Source organism: Asparagus officinalis, chromosome 7 (assembly GCF_001876935.1).
Source record: "Asparagus officinalis chromosome 7, Aspof.V1, whole genome shotgun sequence".
In the NCBI taxonomy this organism is placed as follows: domain Eukaryota; kingdom Viridiplantae; phylum Streptophyta; class Magnoliopsida; order Asparagales; family Asparagaceae; genus Asparagus; species Asparagus officinalis.
Window position 1 is genome coordinate 27,687,792 of NC_033800.1, and position 10,154 is coordinate 27,697,945.

Consider the following 10,154-nt stretch of genomic DNA (forward strand, 5'->3'; position numbering starts at 1 on the left):
GCGAATTATAAGAAGAAACACACTCCTGATTCAAGCTCCTGATTGTCAAGGCTAATATTGATACATCTTAGAATGTCTTGATTCAAGCTCCTGATTGTCAAGCTCCTGATTCAAACAACATATATCAGTTTGAGAAACACACTCTGAATCATAAGAAGAAAAGCTCAAAGATGTAGACGAATACAAAAACAAACAATTCATGGATGTACAACAACTCGTTGGCTACTTGGAGCATTAAACATCAACAAACAGTTCATGCGCTCAATATGTAACAATGTATTTTCTTGTTTCCTTCTGTTGTTTCTTATGAGAATGGAATGTAATGGGAAAGAATCTTCATTTTTTGGTATTTTCTTGTTTCCTTCTGTTGTTTCTTATGAGAATGGAATGTAATGGGAAAGAATCTTCATTTTTTGGCCTGTTACCAATCTGAAATATTCAAAAATATGAGAATGGAATGTAATGGGAAAGAATCTTCATTTTTTGGCCTGTTACCAATCTGAAATATTCAAAAATTATTCAAAGTGAGATTGTTCTTTTTCCCCTATCTATGCAAGTAATTGGGGGTAAATGAATTGCTGTCACTGTGGGCATTGTAGTACATGAGATATTAACTCCTAACATCAGAGATATTGAGATATTAACTTCGTTGAGGAGTAAGTATTCAAATGGAGATATTAACATTTGAAGTAAATGATACAATCCAGAACACGAGCTACAACTTGTCTAGGCTTAATCTACAAAAAGATTCATGGATGTACTACAATATGAAGTAAATGATACAATTCCAGTGCCAATATGTGCGTTCATGCATTCAATATGTACTATAGTGTGAAAAATAAGACAGAACCATTACCCTCTTAATCTTCAAAAAGATCCACATCTTCACTTGATGACTCATTACCCTCTTGCAGATTTGTATCACCGCATGTAGAAGACCTAGATTATATTAAAATATCCATACATATATACATCAAGATGGATACGAGAATGTGAAAAATAAGACAATATAAATAATAAAAGAATTATTACTTACGGATTTGTGAGTGCCTGACAATTTCGCTTATCATGTGATTGGCCTACTTTACCATACCCGTGGCAACGTCTATCTTTTTTATTTTTGGCTCTAGTCATTGCTTTCTCTTTTCCTCTGTAGGCATCGAAAATTGCCTATAGGTCTCCACGAACAGCTCAGTGTTAAAAAACGACGATGAACGTCACTATCCGGTTCACAGGAGTTCGATTGATGTCGATGAACGCTTGAAGTGAATCGACGAACTACGTGAACTAACAGAATTTCAGAATAACGAAGGCACGGACTAATCGGGAGCCCCGCGATGTTTACAAAAGGAACAATGCCCTTCATGTCTTATTCATTCTACAGATGATCTAGCCATCAGAGCTGATATAACTCCTCGTCGTCTTTCCAACGCACTTCGAACCACTCAAATCCGAGTTCGGACGAAGAATTTACAGCAAAAGCGGACAAATGGGCACAACGGTGTGTCTCGGACCAACGAGACACCCTAAGGTGTCTCGGCTAAGGCCGAGACACCCTTGGGTGTCTTGGCCAAAGCCGAGACACCCTAGGGTGTCTCGGCCCAAGCCGAGACACCCTAGGGTGTCTCGGCTCAGGTTGAGACGCCCTGGGGTGTCTCCAACGCAGAAGTTGCCTTTTAGGTGGTTTTAACCACCCGAAACCCCCTGGAGCCTATAAATAGAGCCCCCGGGTCCTCATTTTTTGAGATCTGGAATTCTCGTGCCTCGGCAAAGCCCTGCCGGATTGAAGACTTAAAGTACACAGATTTCAAAGAGGAGGAGGAGTTAGATCTGCAGCCCGATTCGTTCCTTAGGATTATCCCGTTGCGGTAATCTTAAGAAGAGTGATTATCTCGCTTCGCCGAGATAAGAGCTACGGTTTCTCAATTCCTTCACGGATAGACGAAGCTCTGCCTAATTTTTTCAGCAATCAGATCTGATCGACGATGGTCCACTGATAAACCCCGGCACAGGCAAAGATCCCACGCAAGCAGAAGACCGATAAACGATCTCTGCGTTTGTTTGATAAAGTTGTAAACTTTTTTTGGTTTTCATTGTGTAAAAGTCTTATAAAAAGACTGATTTTTGTATTCGTTGTAAACGTCTGAAGTTTGTAATGAATCTCACAATGAAACAAGCAACTTTCTTCGTAAACAAACTGGCGACCACAGTGGGAGCCAACAGCTTCGCTGCTGAAGCTGTCGTGCCGCAGCCGACGATCAAGATCCCGATGCTCGAAGAGGTCGAATATGAATTTGACCAGCAAAAGTTTGAGGAGTACGTCTCCTCCTCCTCCTCCTCCAGATCCGCCTCTCCTGGCAAGTGCAGGAGTACCTCCTCTTCTAGAAAGATCTACTGGTCTTCAGATCTGAAGACCCAAGAAGATGATCTCTCCGCTGCTGTTGCTGTAGCACCTTGCAATGATCCACCGACGTTCAATGAAGCCAAATTTGCAGATCTGAACTCCTTCGTGATCAAGGAGCCGACTGCTGAAGGTGCACCAACTCTATCAAAGAGAGCACGTCAAAGAAAACGACAACGCCTCGCGCACCAATTCACCAAGGCTTTGCATCAGATGGATGGACTCCATTACCAAGCAGATCTGGAGTTCAGAAAGCGCCAAGTGGCTAATCTGTCACCACGACCCGCATCAGAATCCTCCTCTCGATCTCCAATTAACGAATGGGTTCGTGTCAAAAGAACCCGCTCCACTCTCGAGGAGCGAATCCAGAAGCGCTGCGCCTTGCTTGCGCATGCCCGGACCCTTGTGTGAAAAGCACAGGAAATGCAAAAGGAAGAGGTAGTTAAGAGATCGCCGAGATCCAAACAAGTTTGGGTGCCAAAAGCCAAATCAGCGCCTAAGGCAAAAGCAGGCGACGTTGCTCTCCGGCCTTCGTCAACTCCAGACCCTGCTCCCACACTTCCGGTGAAGCCCTATGACAGCGTGGATCTCCCCAAATCTAGAGTCCCGTTGAAGGATTGCATCGGTACTCTACCCGAGGATCGAGGCAAAGCGCCTATTAAGGAAAGCTTGAGACCGTTGAAGGAACTTTGAGCAAACATCCAGACTGAGGGTCGTACGCAACCTCCTAACAAATTGATTCGAACAATGGCCCGCTTGGCGGTGCGTGCAGAAAACCAGGAGCCTGTTAAGGTTTCACCCTCACAAGGGTGTGATTCCAAACGTGTGACTCCTGTAGATGCCAACAAGGCAATGTTTACTCAGAGGAAAACGCGTCAAACAGAAGAATGCGTTATACCTGAGAATTTATGTAAACATCCGATAGGTTGCTCTGACCGCAACGTCGATGAGTTGTACTATCGGGCTGGGGGTACGAATAAATATCAAAAGAGAAGTACCCGGGAAGCGGACTCTCACTGTCCGTGTATCAAAATTATCAGGGCAGTATTATCAGCATGTAGCTATCCCAAGACCGCTCCACAGAGGGTCTCGGTATTCGAGAGGATATCCGATGGAACGACGAAGCCCAAATCAAGGCGTTTCCACCAAAGAGGATCGGTTGATCGAGATGATGAATTCCCAGAAGTTACCATCAATATGGTCAATAAGGGAAAATCTCCGATTGTTTCAAGTGGTTCCAACCCTAATTTCTCTCCAGGAAGAAGAGTCGGTTCGGGAATAACCCAATGAATATTTCAGCTTTAGCTAGAAGTCGTTGGACATAATGATTACTAGGGCGTTCGTGAAGGAATCCATTCCGATGACGAACTCTCGGATTCTTATTCCTCAATCGCCTCTAACGATACAACGTCTAGCATAGGCGAAGCTCGGGAAGTGTTCATGATTAACACCGAGCAAATAACCAAAATCATTGAGGACGCTCTAGCCAAGCAGAAAGAAATGTTCAAAATCGAAATGGAAATGGCTATGCAGGAGATGAGACAAATGCACGACCAACAAATCCGAGCTTTGTCGAATCAGCTAGTTGAATCCAGTCGTCGTACCCAGAACGCCGCAGTTTGTCGAATCAGCTAGTTGAATCCAGTCGTCGTACCCAGAACGCCGCAGTTGACAGCGATCCAGAAGTGGACGAAATCATCATGGACGATGCACCTCCCAAAAATACTGGGTGTGGTTCAAATGCACACCCTACAGATAACAACACTGGGGGTGGTTCTGCTAAAGATAATAACACTGGGGGTGGCCGCATTATTCCTCTCGGAAATTATCCAAAACAGGATATAGGTGAGGATGAAAAGATGAAGGATCTCGAGAGAAAAATTAATGCTTTAATGTCTGCTCAAGAGGTAAAGAAGACCGACATTCCATGTCCTTACCCGAAAGAGTGGGATTCGATCCCGTATCCGGTGAAGTTCAACCTGATCAACTTCACGCCATTCGACGGGAAGGGTTCTCCCACTCAGCACCTGATCTATTTCAAGTCCCATTTGGGAGTGATCTCTAGCAACGAGCCTCTGATGGTCTGGTCATTTGTTGGCACCCTTCGTGGGCCCGCCTTCGATTGGTACCACCGCCTCAAGCCCGGAAGCATCAACAGCTGGGAGGACCTGGAAAGCATGTTCCTCGCTCATTTCTTCGATGATGACGCCAAAGTGTCGATCAGGACACTCTTCGATGAGAAACAAAAAGACGGAGAGTCGGTGGATATCTTCATCAAACGCTTCCGCAATCAGGCAATGAACTGCAAGGATCCCGTCACGGAGGAGTTCGTCTTGCAGACCTATCATAATAATTTGTCTATTAACATCTTGGACGTTATGGGAGTAGAGCCGCTCAATACCTGGAAAGAGTTGAAGGTGCGCGGAGAACAGGCCGAACGATTCCTTAGAAGGAGGAAGGTTGAAAGATGCCAACCGATGACTAACCCTCTGAATCCGAGTCTCATTTCCCATGAAGAAGGGAAGAAACCTACAACAGTTGTTGACGTTAATCAGACGTCGCAACAGCAGTCCCGAAGACAGCAGAATAGTTCGGATCCGAGGCTCCAAAAAGAGTACTCATTCAAGGACGAAGACATTCCAGCCATCTTCGAGACCCTTCTTGAAAACAATAAGATCAAGCTGCCGCCCATTACAAATCAGGAGAAAGCTGACAATACTGCGGATCCGAAGTACTGCGCGTACCACAGGAGGATCCTTCATCCCACCAAGGCCTGCTTTACTTTAAAGAATAGCATCCAAACCTTGGTTGAAGCCGGCGTCATAACGCTAGGATAAGTCAAATAAGAACGGCAATACTCCGAAGAGTATACGAGTATAAACTGCTTCTCAATCCTCCAATTGGTATATGAGGTTAAACTACTCCCTGATACTCTAATAGGTATATGAGTCTAAACTGTTTCCTACTGTTAATGGGAAGTTCCTAGAGAATGTTACGCTAATATTCTTAAGGATAACCTGGTCATGTAACGGAGTACAAAGTCAGACCCAGTTCCAAGAAGGAAGCTGGGGGTGGATGATTCATGTAATGGGAAGTTCCCAGAAGAATGCTATATGTAATTTTCTTAGGGATAACCCAATAATTACGAACAAAGTGATAAACACTAAACCCCCACTGTGATTTGTATTCCCACTCTCACTGTCTACCTGGTCAAACCTTCCTATAGTTAGGGCCACAACCAAAGTCCCCTCTCGATTCCTTCCATGAACGAGAGGTCCACTTTCAAAAATTGAGCAATCAAACCTATAAAAGTTAGGATTGTTCCTAATCTCACTTAGTCAAACCTACAGATAGTTAGGACTAAGACCGAGTCATCCCGTTTTGATAAACGAAAGTCTGCCTTTGTTCCTTTTTCCACCAAACCTATAAAAGTTATGGTCGAAATCGGACTTTCTCTTCAATAAATGAGGGACTCTTTTTGGATCAAACAACCAATTTTATAAAAGTTAGGGTCGTTTGAATCTTTTCGATTCTCGGAGTGGAGATCCCACTCTTAGTTTCATCTTTCTGGATTCTGGGAGTGGTGATCCCACTTCGAGTTTCCTTTCCAACTGAAGATAGAATATAAAATTCTTCCTCTTCGGTGCCGGGAGATAGAATATAAAATTCTTCCTCTTCCATTTTGGGTTCGTCTTTACCCTGAGAAAAGACACAATTTTCAACTTTAAATCCGTACATTCCATGCACGGGGAATTTTATCTCAACTCCTAAATAGAGATAAGCCTACGCCTAACACGCGTTGCCAGTTTAGTCTTTCACCGATTGAAAAAGATACCAGAGTACAATTCTGGGGACGTTCATCCCGAATCCTAAGTAGGGATGAGTCAACGCCTAATACGCGTTGCCGGATGCCATATTCCCGTAAGAAATGGCGAAGTCTATGTATTCAAAATCATAGCATTAAGTCTAAGAGAAGCAATTCTCTTAGCACAACGTTACATGTGAAACGGGTTTTAATAATTCACATGCTAGCCCGATTCAAACGGTAATCGGTAAAGCTACGTATTCAATGTCGTAGCGCTAAAAGAGTTAACTCTTTTAGCACAACGTTATGTGCAGAACGGATCTAAACAATCTGCATACTAGCCCGACTCAAACGGTGGTCGGTAAAGGCTCATCAAACCCGTTGATGGCTAAGAATTTGCCAAAAATTCTATAAGTGCGAGTCATTGATGCATCAGCTCTGTTAGTTGGTCTCGTGACTCGATTATCCAACAACATTAAGATAAGATCCACAAATGCAGATGAATCAGCTTTAACAGTTGGTCCTGCAACCCCGACACTTAGGACCACCATGCTCCAATACCTTAAGAGCTTAAACTGTGTATACTCCAGTAAACGTACAAGTATAAACTGTGTCAACGTACGACGTTCGAAACCCTAGGGTTAACGCCGATCAACGTGTAACCATAGGTCAACGCCGGTCAACGCGTTGCGATCAAAAAGTCAACGCGAATCAATATATCATGACGGAGATAGTCAGTTCAAAGTCAACTCAATGACACGAGCCAAACTCAACTCACCGGTGGTAGACTCGAGACTCCGATGATGGCCAGGCGATAAACGCAGCGCCGGACGGATTTTAGCTATTCATCAAAGCATCGAGTAGACTGAAAATCGAAAGAGTCGGGAATCGAAGCTAACTACAGGTCCTTTACGCCGAATGAATGTTGGACCAATCACATCCAAAGTATTTCAGCCTCTTCTATAAAAGAAACGAGTCTGAAACGCTTTGGAGGGGGGTATCTGTAGGCATCGAAAATTGCCTATAGGTCTCCACGAACAGCTCAGTGTTAAGGAACGATGATAAACGTCACTATCCGGTTCACAGGAGTTCGATTGATATCGGTGAACGCTTGAAGTGAATCGACGAACTACGTGAACTAACAGAATTTTGGAATAACGAAGGCACGGACTAATCGGGAGCCCCGCGATGTTTACAAAAGGAATAATGCCCTTCATGTCTTATTCATTCTACAGATGATCCAGCCATCGGAGCTGATAGAACTCCTCGTCGGCTTTCCAACGCACTTCGAACCACTCAAATCCGAGTTCAGACGAAGAATTTACAGCAAAAGCGGACAAATGCGCACAACGGTGTGTCTCGGACCAACGAGACACCCTAAGGTGTCTCGGCTAAGACCGAGACACCCTAGGGTGTCTCGGCTCAGGTTGAGACACCCTGGGGTGTCTCCAACGCAGAAGTTGCCTTTTAGGTGGTTTTAACCACCCGAAACCCCCTGGAGCCTATAAATAGAGCCCCTGGGTCCTCATTTTTTGAGATCTGGAATTCTCGTGCCTCGGCGAAGCCCTGCCGGATTGAAGACTTAAAGTACACAGATTTCAAAGAGGAGGAGTTAGATCTGCAGCCCAATTCGTTCCTTAGGATTATCCCGTTGCGGTAATCTTAAGAAGAGTGATTATCTCGCTTCGCCAAGATAAGAGCTACGGTTTCTCAATTCCTTCGCGGATAGACGAAGCTCTGCCCAATTTTTTCAGCAATCAGATCTGATCGACGGTGGTCCACGGATAAACCCCGGTACAGGCAAAGATCCCACGCAAGCAGAAGACCGATAAACGATCTCTGCGTTTGTTTGATAAAGTTGTAAACTTTTTTTGGTTTTCATTGTGTAAAAGTCTTATAAAAAGACTGATTTTTGTATTCGTTGTAAATGTCTGAAGTTTGTAATGAATCTCGCAATGAAACAAGCAACTTTCTCCGCAAACATCCTCCTTTCAACCTTTTGCCGCACCCTTTTGCTCGCACTTGATCGGGTTCATTGAAACTATTTTCATAACTACAAGAACCATGCGCACTAGTACCATCAGTAATTATCTTACTACATATTGGATTACTTTTCTTAGTGAAGCTCATTACAGCCATGTGGCTACTAAGAAATTGATCAATTTGCTCATTAATGCTACGCAATCCATCGGTAAATATCTCCCTTGTTTCTTCACATACGAGGGACTTGTCAACTAAATTCAAAGATGATTGGATAAATTGACTCCGCGTTAAAAGGTAAGAATTATCAGGGGTTATCTGTATTCCTTTATCATCATGAACTGTCCCTGATTTTGCAGACTTAGTCCACCTCAATAAGATGTATTTATCGGGCAATATTTCAGCATCAAATTTCATCAAATAAGAGATAATATGAGTACATACGATTCCGGTACTTTCAAACTTTTTACAACTACAAGAAACCAAATCAACTGCTTGTCGTAAACGATTTCGCGGACTTTGCTTGTTGCGAGCTTCTTTCTTTGAATTTGATACACACGGTGATTGCCGGTTTCCCTAACAAACTGTAACTTGTAGTTAAAGCTGTCACACACTTCAGCCTCAAACTTGTAATACATCTCATTAGTGTAAATATCATCCATTTGCTCTAAAAAGTCATGATTTATTCTAAGTTTAGGTTTCTCAATCACGTCTTTGTGATCGGTCATCAACTCCTTGTGACGTTGGCGCACTAGTCCCCTGCCAAACTGTATCATAAAATCTACTAATGAATTATTCTTCGAAACAAATTTCTTGAAGAATGCATGTCCACTTTCTGCTCGTTGGCTACTTGACATGTTTGCTGAGAAAATGTGATTAACATATGCAGGAATCCATCTTGACCGAAGTTCATATTGGTCTTGCAACCACTTGTTTCCTTCTAACCCACTTTTTTTTAATCAAACTTTTCCATTGTAAATCAAATTCTTCAGGAGTCTCTGATTTCCAAATACAAGCCGAGAACTCACTTTTATAAATACTATACTTCACAACATCAATTTTCTCAGAAAACTTCATTAATATATGCCAACTATAATACCTGTCAAAAGAATTAAATGAAGTGTTAAAAAGAAAGGCTATGTATATAAATATTTTTAATAATCTATACAAACTATAATACCCGTGAAAAGTATTTGGAAGAACATGAGGGAATGCCTTTGTCATAGCTAGGTCTTGATCAGTAATAATCATCTTCGGGGCACCACGAGGCATACTTTCCAAAATTTTATTAAATAACCATACAAAATCATCAACGCTCTTATGATTCAAAAATCCACAAGCAAAAACAACTGTTTGACCATGATTGTTAACCCCCATTATTGGTGCAAATATCAGGCAATAGCGATTAGTGTTATAAGTAGTATTAAAGATTACGACATCACCGAAAAAATTGTAAGCCCGCCTTGAACTTGCATCAGACCAAAAACAACGAGTAATCTTTTGTTCCTCATCGGCCTCAATTTGAAAAGTAAATGCAGAATTCTTTCCTTGTTCTAGTTTTAAATACTCATAAAATATATGACCATCATGCCCCTTCAAATCAGCCCGTATATCCCTTTCATGATTATACAAATCTCTTTGAGTGCACCCAATATTTTCTATACCTCCAGATTGTACTCCAAGAAAACTGAATTGTTGATGCTGAGGTATATTCACTATTGATAACTGTTTAGTTAAAGACTTTGTTACGGCTGAAACGTTACGGTGGGACCTTAAAAGATGAATCTTTGATGGTGTTGATAGCGGATGGCTGTGCTCCTCTTTAAAAATAATAACAATGTATTTTCCGGAGGTTGATTTTAAAACTATAATTTTGGCATGACAATCTTCAGCTACGCTTCCTCGACATCTTTTATTTCCAACATCCGTGATTCTTGGAGATTTTCCTTGTTTAAAACAAACATACTC

General features: G+C 42.5%; 1 long non-coding RNA gene across 1 annotated transcript; it reads right to left on the reverse strand.

The window, feature by feature from the left end:
* LOC109850467 lies at window positions 1-1,142 on the reverse strand. The gene is made up of 3 exons (XR_002249445.1): window positions 1,037-1,142; window positions 857-939; window positions 1-105 (listed from the first exon to the last, which is right to left on the reverse strand). It is a non-coding gene; the product is annotated as an uncharacterized LOC109850467 (long non-coding RNA).